The sequence below is a fragment of the Bos taurus genome, chromosome 3 (assembly GCF_002263795.3).
Source record: "Bos taurus isolate L1 Dominette 01449 registration number 42190680 breed Hereford chromosome 3, ARS-UCD2.0, whole genome shotgun sequence".
NCBI lineage: Eukaryota > Metazoa > Chordata > Mammalia > Artiodactyla > Bovidae > Bos > Bos taurus.
In genome coordinates, this window is record NC_037330.1 from 13,027,213 (window position 1) to 13,041,052 (window position 13,840).

Genomic DNA, 13,840 nt, shown 5'->3' on the forward strand with positions numbered 1-13,840 from the left:
ATTTCATCCATTGCCTCACCAGTCCTGCCTCTGGCAACCACCAATTTGTTCTCGGTATCCATGAGTCTGTATCTGTTTAGTTATGTTTTTTCATTTGTTTTGCTTTTTAGATGCTACATATAAGGGAAATCAGGACATATTTGTCTTTATTTTTTTGATTTATTTAGCTTAAAATGATATCTTCTAGGCCCATTCATCTCATTGCAAATGCCAAGATTTTATTTTTCTATGCCGAGTAATATTCCATTATACGCATAAGCTACATTTTCTTTATCCATTTATTTATCCGTGGACATTCAGGTTGCTTTGTTATCTTGGCTATTGTAAATAATGCTGTAAAATAGTGCATGTATCTTTTCAAATTAATGTTTTCATATTCTTCAGATAAATGCAGAGAAATGGAATTGCTGGATCCTATGGCAGTTCTACTGTTATGTTTTTGATGAAACTCCGTTCTGTTCTGCATAGTGGCTGTGCCAGTTTACATTTCCACCAACAGTGCCAAAGTGCTCCCTTTTTCCTCATACTTGCCAGTACTTGCTATTTCTTGTCTTCTGATAATTGTCTTTCTGACAGGTGTGAGGCAATATCTCATTTTGATTTTGATTTGGACTTCCCTAATGATTAGTGGGAGCTTCCCTGGTTGCTCGGTGGTAAAGAATCTGCCTGCCAATGCCTGCCAATGCAGGAGACAAAGGTTCCATCCCTGGGTCAGAAACATCCCCTGGAGAAGCAAATGGCAACCCACTTTAGTATTCTTGCCTGGAGAATGCCTTGGACAGAGAAGCCTTGAGAGCTGCAGTCCATGGGGTCTCCAAGAGTCAGACATGACTTAGTAACTAAATGACAACAAAGATTAGTGATTTGAGCATTTGCCATGTGTCTGTTGGCCATCTCTGTGTTTTCTTCAGAAAAATTTCAAGTCCTGCCCATTTTTAAATTGCACTGTTTAAGTTTTTCATTTGATATTAACATATACAAGTTCTTTTATAAATTTTGGATATTAATCTCTTATCAAATGTATCATTTGCAAATATCTTTTCTCATTCAGGAGGTTGCCTTTTCATTTTGTTGACAGTTTTCTTCACTGTGCAGAAGCTGTTTAGTTTAACATATTAATGGTGCCATTTGTTTTGGTTGTTCCTGCTACCATCACCTGAGGAGACAGATACAAAAAAATATTGCTAAGAATCATGATAAAGAGCATACTACCTATGTTTTCTTCCAGGAATTTTATGGTTTCAGGTCTTAGATTTAGTCTATACTGAGTTTATTTTTGTATATAGTAAAAGGAAATGGTTTAGTTTCATTCTTTTGCATGCAGCTGTTAAGTTATTTTCAGAATCATTTATTGAAGACACTGTCTTTCCCCATTGTATTTTCTTGCCTCTTATGTTGTAGACTAATTGATCTTATGATTATGAGTTTATTTCTGGGTTCTCTATTCTGTTCTGTTAATCTATATGTCTATTTTTGTGCCAGTACCATATTATTTTCATTATTTTAGCATTTTAGTATAGTTTGAAATCAAGGAGTGTGATGTTTCCAGCTTTGTTCTTCTTTCTCAAAACTGCTTTGCATATTTTTTCTTTCTTTTGTGATTCCATACAAATTTTAGATTATTTCTTTGAAAATTACCACTGGAATTTCAGTTGAGATTGCAACAAATCTATAGATTGTTTTGAGTAGTATGGACATTTTAACAATATTGTTTCTTCAAATCCATGAAAACAAAATTTTATTTCCACTTATTTGTTTATCATCAATTTATTTCATCAGTGTCCTATAGTTTTCAGTGTATAGGTCTTTTCCTTCCTTGGTTAAATTTATTTTCAGGTATTTTATTCTTTTTGATGTATTTTTAAATAAAATTGATTTCTATTTTCTCTCTGATAGTTTGTTAGTAGTGTGTAGAAATGCAATAAATGTCTTGTATATAAATTTTTTTATCCTGGAACTTTACTGAACTCATTTATTAGTTCTAATATTTTTTGGTGGAGTCTTTATGATTTCCTATATATAGTATCATGTCATCTACAAGTAATGACATTTTATTTCCTTCTGGTTTCAATTTTTTAATTTCTTTATCCAATGGCTGTGGCTAGTACTCCAAATACTATGTTGAATAAAAGTGGCTAGATTGAGTATCCTTGTCTTGATTCTAATCTCAGAGGAATGTTCTCCTTTGTCTTTTATTACGATCTTTTTTAAACAGTCTATTTTGTCTGATACAAGTATTGCTAACCAAGCTTTCATTTTCATTTGTCTCTTGTAGGCAGCATATAGATGGATCTTTTTTTTTTTTTTTAACTTTACAATATTGTATTGGTTTTGCCATGTATCAACATGACTCTGCCAGAATGTAAATAGACTAAATGTACCAATCAAAAGACATAGGGTGGTTGAATGAATTTTTAAAAAAAAAGATCCATCTATACACGATGGGGAACACGTGTATAGATGGATCATTTTTTAAAAAAAATTCATTCAACCACCCTATGTATTTTGATTGGTACATTTAGTCTATTTACATTCAAAATGATTATTGATAAATATGTAATTATTGCCATTTTGTTGTCTGGTTGTTTATTTGGTTTTCTGTTCCTTTCTTCTTCCCTTGGCTTTTCCCTTCTAGTTTGATGATTTTTTTGGTGTGTGTGTTATGTTTGGATTCCTTTTTTTTTTTTTATATCTACTGTACACATTGTTTGTTGTTACAATGATGTACATAATTGTTAAGCTGACAGTCACTTAAAGTTCAGGTGCATTCTAAAAGTACTACATTTTTTCTTCTCTTCCTCCAAATTTAATGTCTTTGATGGAATACTTTACATCTTTTAACTTTGAGTGTATTTATTAAATATTTATTGAAGTTACAGTTAATTTTACTACTTTTGTCTTTTAACTTTCATTCTAGCTTTCAAGTGGCTGATCCATTGCCTTAACTACATATTTGCCTTTACTGGTGAGATTCTTCTTTCTCATTTCTAGTTGTGGCCTTTTCTTTTCTGCTTAAAGAAGACCCTTTAACATTTCTTTAAAGCCAATTTATTGAGTCAGCTTGTTTAGTTTTGCTTGCCTAAGAAACTCTCTCTCTCCTTCAATTCTTTTTAAAATAATTTTTATTTATTTATTGGCTGTTCTGGGTCTTGCAGTGCACAGGCTTTGTCCAGGTGTGGTGAGTGGGGGCCACTCTTTGCTGCGGTGTGTGGACTTCTCATTGTGGTGGCATCTTTTGTTGTGGAGCACAGGCTCTAGGTGTGTGGGCTTCCGCAGGCGCAGCATGTGGGCTCAGTAGTTGTGGTATATGGGCTTTGTTGCTCCGTGGAATGTGGAAACTCCCCAGTCCAGGGATTGAACCCATGTCCCCCGCACTGGCAGATGGATTCTTATCCACTGAGTCACCAGGGAAGTCCTCTCCTTCAATCCTGGTTGATAACCTTGTCAAGTAAAGTATTCTGGTTGTAAGTCATCTTTTTTTTTTTTTTTTTTAATTCAGCACTTTAAATACATCATTCCACTCCCCTCTGGCCTACCGAATTTTTGCTGAAAATCATCTGATAGTCTTGTGGGGGTCCTCTTTATGTGACTAGTCATTTTTCTCTTGCAGCCTTTAAAATTCTCTCTTTATCTTTCACATTTGTCATTTTAATTATAATCATGTCTTGTTATGAACCTCTTTCAGTTCATCTTGTTTGAAACTCTCTGTCATTCCTAGACCTGGATATGTGTCTCCTTCCCCAGGTTAGGGAAGTTTTTAGTCATTATTTCTTTAAATATTTTTTTTTACCCCTTTCTCTGTCTCTTTTTTCCTTCTGAAACCCTGTAATACAAATGTTGGTACACTTGATATTTTCCCAGATGCCAAACTATCTTCATTTTTAAAAATTATTTTTTTTGTTTTTGCTGCTTGATTATCTTCCAGATCACTCATCCATTTCTGTATCATTTAATCTACAATTGATTCCCTCTAGTGTATTTTAATTTCAGTTGTTGCATTCTTTAGCTCTGACTGGTTCTTTCTTACTTTTCCTAAATCTTTGTGAACTTCTTACTGTGTTCCTACATTCTTCTACCAAGTTCAGTTAGTCTCCTTATGACCATTATTTTGAAGTCTTCATCAGGTAAATCACTTATCTCCATTTTATTAGGGTTTTTATTGCTGGAATTTTATCTTGTTCTTTTATTTACTACTACATGAAACATGTATCTCTGTCTCTTCATTTAGTTTGACTTTCTGTGTTTGTGTCTATGAATTAGGGTAAACCACTACCTCTCCTGGTCTTGGAGGTATGTCCCATTTGTAGACTGTGCTAAGAAGCTTTGGCAGGTTGTCTGGAGCTGAAGTAGATGCCAGCGTGGAATATCCTGGGTTGCACCATACTGGGGCTGTCTTCGCAGGATGGCCGGGGCTGGAGGGGGCACAGGGTAGGTGGTTCCTGTAATGCGCCATGCCAGGATTGCTCTCCAGGATGGCTGGAGTTGGAGCAGACATGGATTGAGGGGTGGGGTCCCAGAATATACCAGAGCAGGAGGGCTGTAACAGGGGTAAGCACAGGCCAGGGTTCTCAGCATGCACTGAGCTGGGGCCATTCCAGTGGAGCTGCTACATGCATGCATGCTGAGTTGCCTCATTCATGTCCAACTCTTTGTGACCCCATGGACTGTAGCCCACCAGGCCCCTCTGTCCATAGGATTCTCCAGGCAAGAATACTGGAGTGGGTTGCCGTTCCCTTTTCCAGGGGATCTTCCTGACCCAGGGTTTGAACCTGCATCTCTTACGTCACCTGTATTGGCAGCTGAGTTCTTACCACTAGCATCACCAGAGTTGGAGTAAGTGCAGGCCTGAGGGGAAGGGTGGTCCTGGGGCACACCACATTGGGGCTACTTTGTAAGGATGGGTGATGCTGGGGCAGGCACAGGTTGGGGAAACCAAGGTGTATGGTTCTGGGCCAACTTAGGGGAAGCTGTAGTTGGTTGGGGTCAAGTGCCTGGATGTGCTGGGGTGACCTTGGCAGGCCAGCTAGAGTGTCTAGACATATTCCCGCCCGTGCTATCAAGGGGAAGAACAATAATAGTACTCTCTCATGCCTCCAACCCTGGAGAAAATTCCATTTTCCCTTTTGGCAGATGTTCAACAGTTAGTAAATGGATTTCCTTTATGTATGGCCCAGGTGATTTTTTAAACCACTGTTTTATTATTGTGCCCCCCAGGGTGGGCTAATCTGTGCATGGGCCCCTCAGTGATATTCCTTCTTATTGCATTTTTCCACATCAGAAATGGGTTTCCTGTTCATACCACATCTTCATTTTTCCTACCTACCTCTAGGTGGTCACTCTATCATTTGTTGTACAGAAGCTGTTCAATCAGCCTTTAGTTCTTTAGGAGGAATCACTCCCTACAGATGTGTAGATTCAGTATCTGCATGAGAGGAGATGACTGCAGGGTCTTCCTACATTGCCATCTTAGACTAAAAGCCTCCCACTGTTTCTTTCTTTTTTTTTTTTTTTTTTTTATTTCCCTTGTGTGTTTGCCTTTGATCCACAGGTTGTTTTATTGTGTGTCATTTAAATTCCACGTATTGGTGGTGTTTCTAGTCTTCCTTCTATTACTGAGTTCTAGCTTCATTTAAGCATGGTCAGAGAAAATACTTTGTATGATTTGATTCTATTTAAATTTACTGAGCTTTATTCCGTGGCCTAATATAAGCCTCTGAAGCACGGTTCATGCACACCTGAGAACAAATATATTTTTTGTTGTTGGGTGAAGTCATCTATGTGTTTCTGTTAGGGTGAGTTTGTTTTAGACAGTATTGCTCACATCTTCTATTTCCATACTCATATTATATGTGTGCTCAGTCATGTCCGACTCCTTGCAACCTCATGGACTGTATAGCCCGTCAGGCTCCTCCCTCCATGAGATTTCCCAGGCAAGACTATTAGAGTGCATAGCCATTTTTTATATGTCAAATTGGCTGGGTATGGCACCCACTTATTTGGTCAAAAATTATTCTTGATATCTTCATGAAGGTGTTTTTAGGATGAGATTAACATTTAAATCTATAAAGTTGAGTAAAGCTTATTACCCTTCATGGGCTTCCCTTTAGTGTGGGTGGGCCTCTTCTAATCAGCTGAAAGCCTTAGTACAACAAGGACTGATCTCCTCTGAGCACAAAGAAATTCTTCCAGCAGACTGCTTTTGGACTTAAGCTGCAAATCTTTTCTGAAGCTTCAGCCTTCTGGCCTCCCCCTTGAGCTTTTGGAAGCACCAATCTTCCACAGTCACATGAGCCAATTCCATAAAGTAAATATATATATATATTTACTATAAAGAAATATATATATATATTTACTATAAAGAAATATATATATTTCTTTAAGTCAGTAAACAAATATACAAACTTATAATTGGAATGTATGTTTGGAATAGACATACTCAGCAACTGGCAGAATCCTCACACTGGTTCCCTGACGTGAAGTGAGAGCTATTCCGGTATGAAAGGTAAAGTGAAAGCCACTAGAACCAACTCTACCTAAAAAAGTAAACCATGGGTAGCTCTGTGTTTGCAGAGGAACCTCACAGATTAGTGCCAAGAAATTAAAACATGCAGGGGCATTGGTTCCCATTGCCAACCAACTTGCCTATTTTAACTGTGCAGAAGACAGATGGGTCTTAGAAAATGACAGTGGATTATAAGAGTTAGGCTTGCTTACAAAGGACTGAGGTGGTGACTTGAGCTACAGCTGCTGTAACAGATGTGGTTTCACTGCTTGACCAGATTAACTCATCCCCTGCTACCTGGTATATAGCTAATGATCTGGCAAATCCTTATTTCTCCATCCCTGTTAAAAAAAAAAAAATCACTGGAAGCAGTTTTCTTTCTGCTGACAAGAGCAATAATTAAACTTTCATTGTTCTATTTGAAGGTTATATCAACTCTCACCTGAATTGTTGCTGTTCAGTCATTAAGTCACGTCCAGTGCTTTGTGACTCCATGAACTGCAGCACGCCATGCTTCTAGGTCCATCACTAGCTCCCAGAGTTTGCTCAAACTCATGTCCATTGAGTCGATGATGCTATCCAACCATCTCATCCTCTGTCATCCCCTTCTTCTCCTGTCCTTAAACTTTCCCAGCTTCAGAATCTTTGCCAATGCAACATAACTTGCAGGGATCTTGGTCACCTCTCCTTTCCACAATATATCACATTGGTTCTTTACATTGATATTGTGCTGATTGGACCTAATGAGTGAGTAGTTGCAACTAACTCTAGACATATTGGTTAAAACATATGTGTATTAGAGGGTGGGAAATAAACTTAACAAAAATCAGGGACTTTCTACTTTAGTGAAACCTCTAGGGGTTTGATGGTACAGGGCGAGTTGAAATATCCTTTCTAAGGTAGAGGATACTTTGCTGTACATCTGGTCCCTCCTACAACCAAAAAAACCCAAACCAAAACAAAAAACAACCTAGCCACAATGCCTGGAAGTCTGTTTGGATTTTGTAATAACTTGCTCCTCATTTGTATGTGCTACTCCAGCCCATTACCAGATGACCTGAAAAGCTATGAGTTTCAAGTAGGGCCCAGAACAAGAGAAGGCTGTGTGATAGGTCCAGGCTGCTGAGCTAACTTCTTTGTGCTCAAGTCATGTGATCCAACAGATCCACTGGTGCTTGAAGGGGTTGCTGATTGGAGACTTAGCAGCTCTCTATAAGCGAGTCACAGTGAAGGCCCTCAGGATTTTGAAGCACAGCCCTGTCATTGTGGATAATTATTCTCTTTCTAAGAAACAGCATTTGGCCTACTACTGGGCCTTAGTAAAGATTGACGTTTAACCACAGACCACCAAACTATCATGCTGAAAGCAAAGGAAATACAAAATGGGTTATGTAGTTATAAATACCAGCTACCATATTCAAGTTACAGAAATCAGAAGCAAGGACTGTAATTGTCATATACTTTTTCTCATTTTGTTATGAGGACATTTGTGTGTGCAGTGTATATATTTATATTATATATAATGTCTTAAATATCTTTTTTTATTCCATCTCTTATCCCCTTATTGTATAATATAAGATATACTAACTATGACATTAAACTAAAAAACTTCTGCCCAGCAAAATAAATGATCAACAAAATGAATAGGCAACTAGGGAATGGGAAAAAATATTTGCAAATCATAAATCAGATAAAGGGTTAATATCTGAAATACAAACAAGGCACAATCCAGTAGCAAAAATACACAAATGATACATTTTTCAAAAGTACAAAGGAACTTAATAGACATTTTTACAAAGAAGATATTCAAATTACTATTGGTATGTGAAAAGTTGCTCAATTACTAGTCATCAGGGAAATTCAAGTCAGAACCAGAGTGAAATATCACCTCACATCTGTTAAAATCACTATTACCAAAAAGACAAGTGATAGCAAGTGCTGCTGAGGAGGTGGAGAAAAGAGAACATTTGTGCACTGTTGATGAAATTGTAAATTGGTGCAGTCACAATGGAAAAGAGCACAGATGTTTCCCCAAAAATTAAAAAGAAAACTACCATATAGTCATCAATTGCACTTCTGGGTATCCTAAGGAAATGAAATCATCATTTCAAAGAGATGTCTGCACCCTCATTTTTATTGTAGCATTATGCTGGGAAAGATTGAGGGCAGGAGGAGAAGGGGACGACAGAGGATAAGATGGTTGGATGGCATCACTCACTCAATGGACATGGGTTTGGGTGGACTCCAGGAGCTGGTGATGGACAGGGAGGCCTGGCATCCTGCAGTTGATGGGGTCACAAAGAGTTGGATACAACTGAGCGACTGAACTGAACTGAACTGATTTACAGAAGCCAAGACATGAAAACAACCTGTGTCTATTGACAGATGAGTGGATAAAGAAGATATGATGTATATTTATATTGCAACGAAATATATGCAGCCATATAAAAGGAGGAAATCCTGTCATTTGAAACAACATGGATGAAAGTTGAGGGCTTGTGTTAAGTGAAATGTGCCAGATGAAGAAAGACAAACACTATGATTTTACTCATATGTGGAACCTTAAAAAAACAAAAAAACTTCATAGAAACAGAAAAAAAGATTGGTGGTGGCCGGAGTTGGGGGTAGGGAAGACAGGAAAAGTCCTGTAGCAGTCCAGAGACTGCCTTACAATTTCTGCGGGGCTTGCATCTCAGATCTTTTGTTCTTCCTGGACTCCTCATCTCACTAGACTCCGTATTTCTCTCCCATATGGCACCTGCCCCCACTCCCCCCATCCCCCCCACACATGCATGATCTGTTGCTGCAGATCAAAGTCCGCTTTCCTTTTATTTCACAAACATTGCCATCACAAGACCATTGCTTAAACTCTTAACTTACCAAAATGCTCTGTGGTTGGTATGCGTGTGCTTGTTTATGCCTTGACAGGATGGATGGAACATTAAGATTAGACTCCCTTAAAAAGTCCTTGGCATTTTATCAGCCTGGGATGTGTTTTGGCTGACTTCTTTCCAATGTCACAGGCCTCCAGCCACGTGACTGGCTCCCATCTCCAGACCCGTCTTTTCCAGCCTCTTCCACAACAATAATTTCATAATCAAACAGTTACCAAAGAAAGAGCCTTTTCAGGAGAGAAATAGAGGACATAAGAGGGAGTAGTGGCAGATGAGACTGGCTCTGCATTATTATTCAGGTGGCCAGGGGATGAACTGTTTCTATTTTGACTCCAAAATAAGAAGCTTCTGACCACAGGCTGCACAGATAGCCTTTGTAAGATTTTTTCATATTACTATGCAGAATAGAGGGGAAATAAAGCCTTTGCTGAATAGTCTCTTGTCTGGGATGCTTCAGAGCAGTTTGGGGGAGAGGAGAGGCTAGACTGTAGGTGACTTGCTAGAGGCCACACAGTGGGATGGGAGAGGGGCTGTGATGTTGGGGAGTAATTCCTGAATTTATTTCATAAGTCCCTATCTCTATCTGTTGATTAGCTGCGTGACCTTTTATGGGTCACATAACCCCTTTAGGACCCATGTTTCACATCTGTAATACGGTTTTATATGCAGTGACCTGACTTTCTTGAGTGTGTGGGAGTGAAATCAAACCTACAGGCTATAAAGCCTTGAATACTGGTTCCCAGCACAAGATAAATACCAATATTTGCATTGGGGATATGGGGAGTTGACACTTTCCATTCAGAGCTTTGTAGCTGGGCAACTGACAGTTGACATTTATTGAAAATGAGAAAGGAAATTTGACTCACACTGAAGAGGGTAAGAACCGAAGACAACTACCATATCCAGGAAAGCCTAGCCCAATCTTGCTATAAAAGCATGACTTCTGTGCCTCACCATAGGTTGGCATTGATGATCAAGGCTGCTGGGGTAGAGCTATTGACCCAGGAAAGCAGCAAAGTGTGGGTGGATGATGCGTGTGGGGACTCCCCATCACGATTCCAGGCAGGTCCTAAAGTGATTCATATAGTCTAGCGTTATTTGTTCACTGCCTGCTGTGTTGCTGGGGTTTCAATGCTTATTCTGATTCAGCAAAGAAGATATTGGGAGTGCAGAGATGATCAAGTTCAATCCCAACCTTCAAGGGGCTGACAGTCCAGGGAGAAACTCGAACAACCATAATAGAAAAAGAAAATCACTATGCTGTTGTTATACCCACAACACAGTTGTGAGCCTAGAAACACCCTCCACTGGCCTGAATGCTCCATGATGTTCCCAGAAGTAAAGAAGGTGAAGGCAGTTGGCAGGTCACTGCAAGTTTGCCAATTGAGAACTGGTTTAAAGAATGTGTGCTTGGGAAGAAAATAGCACATGGTGACACAGAAGGGCAAAGAGCTCAGAATGTTTAAGATGGCAGAGGAATTCTCTGTTACTAGAAGCTAACATCCTTTGGAAGGAGTTTTGGCTTCATTTTAGCCAATCAGCCTGGTTTTCTCTCAGGGTCATCTTCCGAGAACTAATTTCTTAGCCCCATTTCCTTCTCTAGGGGATCTTCTGACCCAGGAATCAAACCCAGGTCTCCCGCATTGCAGGCAGATGCTTTAACCTCTGAGCCACCAGGGAAGCCCCCATTTCTTAGCCAGTGGCAAGCAAATCTAGTCACAGTTTCTGTGGCTGGATAGCGTTGTTCTTCTCTGTCATCTGCAGCTGAGCAGGTAGCCTGACATGGGTCCCTGCTGGGCCTCCCAGCTTCTGGGCTGCATTTGCCTTCTGCAGGGTTAGGATTATGGTTCAAGTTTCCTGGGACTTGCATGGCAACAGAGTGGTGCCAGGATATAGATGGATCCTGACCATCTGGAGGGCTGTTTAAGCTGCCAGGGCTTGGGAAGCTGAGCCACTGGGCGCAGCTGAGACAGTATGAGCCACTGGAATCCTCACTATTGCACCCACTGAGCTTCAGCTCAGTTACTCTCATTCTCATCCTATGTTCCAAAAGACTCACTCACTTCCTAGCATCTGTCTTGGAAAGCTGGCAAATGAAAGGAGTGTTCCTTTTTTTCCTGCTCTTGGGGAATAGCTATTGCTCTGTAAACAAAGCTCTGAATCCACTCTGTTATTCAGCCTTTCTGAAAAAACTCCCCGAAAACCCATGGTGGGGTCCTTGTCCTGCTTCAGATCTAAAATTTAAGGGAGAAATGAGCTTCCACCTTAGAAAAGAATCTGCAATCAGGCTGCTGCAAAATTGGAGAAATACTTATATATCTCATAACGTATGTCTATTGCACCCACATTTTTGTTTTGAAAAATAGTTTTTCATAAAAAATGTTGTTTACTTAAACATGTAGTGGATTCATAACAGAATACCACAAACCCTTAAAGTAGCACTCATTTAATATCTCTCAGTTCTGTAGGTGAGAAGTTTGACACATTTGGGTGAGTTTTCTGATCTGGGTCTCACAAAGCTGAAATAAGTGTTTCAGTTGATAGCATTTTATCTGGAGCTTGGGGTCCTTCTCTAAGCTCATTCTTATTGTTGGAAGAAATCAGTTTCTTGTGGTTACAGGTCTTGCTACATGTTAACTGGAGATGACCTCCAACTCCTGGAGGCCACATCCAGGTACTTCTCCCAGGGGCCCCTCCATCACAGCAGTGTAGAACCTCTCACGCTTTAATCTCTCTGTTCCTCTTTTTCCATCTGGAGAAAACTGTTTTTGAGAAACTCTTGTGAATATATTGCTGCTGCTAAGTCGCTTCAGTCGTGTCTGACTCTATGTGACCCCATAGAAGGCAGCCCACCAGGCTCCACCATCCCTGGGATTCTCCAGGCAAGAAAACTGGAGTGGGTTGCCATTTTCTTCTCCAACGCATGAAAGTAAAAGTGAAAATGAAGTCGCTCAGTCATGTCCAGCTCTTAGCGACCCCATGGACTGCAGCGCACCAGGCTTCTCCATCCATGGGATTTTCCAGGCAAGAGTACTGGAGTGGGCTGCCATTGCCTTCTCCATGTGAATATATTAGGCCTTCTGAATTATCTTCCTTCCTTAAAACTACATAATCTAATCAAGAAGTATAATCGATCATGTTCACAGCTCTGGAAATTAGAGTGAGAAGAGAAATCATGGGAGCCAATTAAGAGATAGATAGCTATGTATATATATGATTTGTATTTCTATTTGTATTTTGGTTATGTTAAATATTCAACTTTTTTCTACACAGAACTACAAAATTTATAGACTGTCCTTCTGGTCTTCCCTCTGCCACTCTCCTCCCAGTTGCACAGATGTGCTCAGGTACTTGGTACCTGACAGTGACTGAGGAATCCAGCTGCTCTCAACACGATGCAATGAATGTCCCAGTAAAGTCAATGTGTTGAACATAAAGGTTCTGATGGGACCACAGCTTCCTCCTGTGCAACGGAATATACAGATGCATGACTCTCTGGATTTGAACCCTGTATCTGAAGTTGTCCAGTGGTCTCTGGGGAGGAGTCCCTGGTAGGGGTACTTGGTGGAGAAAAGGGCACTGGCTGGGGAATACTGGTTATGCCTATGGCCTTGGTCAAGTAATAATAACAGTAATAGCTTTATTGAGTATTGTTTGGACCAGATTCTGTGCTCAAACCTTTATAAAGGCCTTTATTTTAGAAAGGAGGCCTCAGCAGCCATGCCAAACATGCAGGTGGTATTTGCATGACATAAGGAATAATGAACTGCTAGGTGTGAAGGATAGGCCTGGAACCTGTGAGAGTCTGTTTTTCCAGGAAGCCTTGGGATGCAAGCAGCAATTGCCATATATTGCTCTAATGGCACATAGCATGAGGTCAGCAGAGGACAATTTACATCAATAATTCACGGGCAACTTTTGGCCATGGGGCTCCAGAGACTCTTAGAGACCTGCAGGAAGTTTGATAGTCTCTACAGTGAAGGAGAGTCTGGGGACACTAATAGGAGTGCCTGTCGTATTGTGATTTGGACAGACTCTAGAGCCATTTCTTGTAAGGGGTCACATACAGAGTGGGCTGCTTTGTGAGTAAGAACAGAAATGGGCTTCAGAAAATTTGTAAACACATTATACATTGCTTTCAGAACCAAAAATGCCTAAAAGATGTTGGGCTTTTTTTAATGTCATGAGTGCTGAAAGGGTCAATTGTTGTTTCTTGATTGTGTAGGGGTGGAGCAACCCTTGACTTCCTAAATAATTTTGAGAAACTTAACCAAAGTGGAAGGATCTTACACTGTGTGGAGCAATGGTCCAACTCTTTGTGAGTTCCTTTGTGAGGATCTGTAGGTCCCGAATGAGTGTGTCAAATGGGTTAGTATTCTCCCTTCTGGGCATATATCTAAAAGCTTTGGAATCAGGATCTTGAAGAGATATCTGAACTCCCATA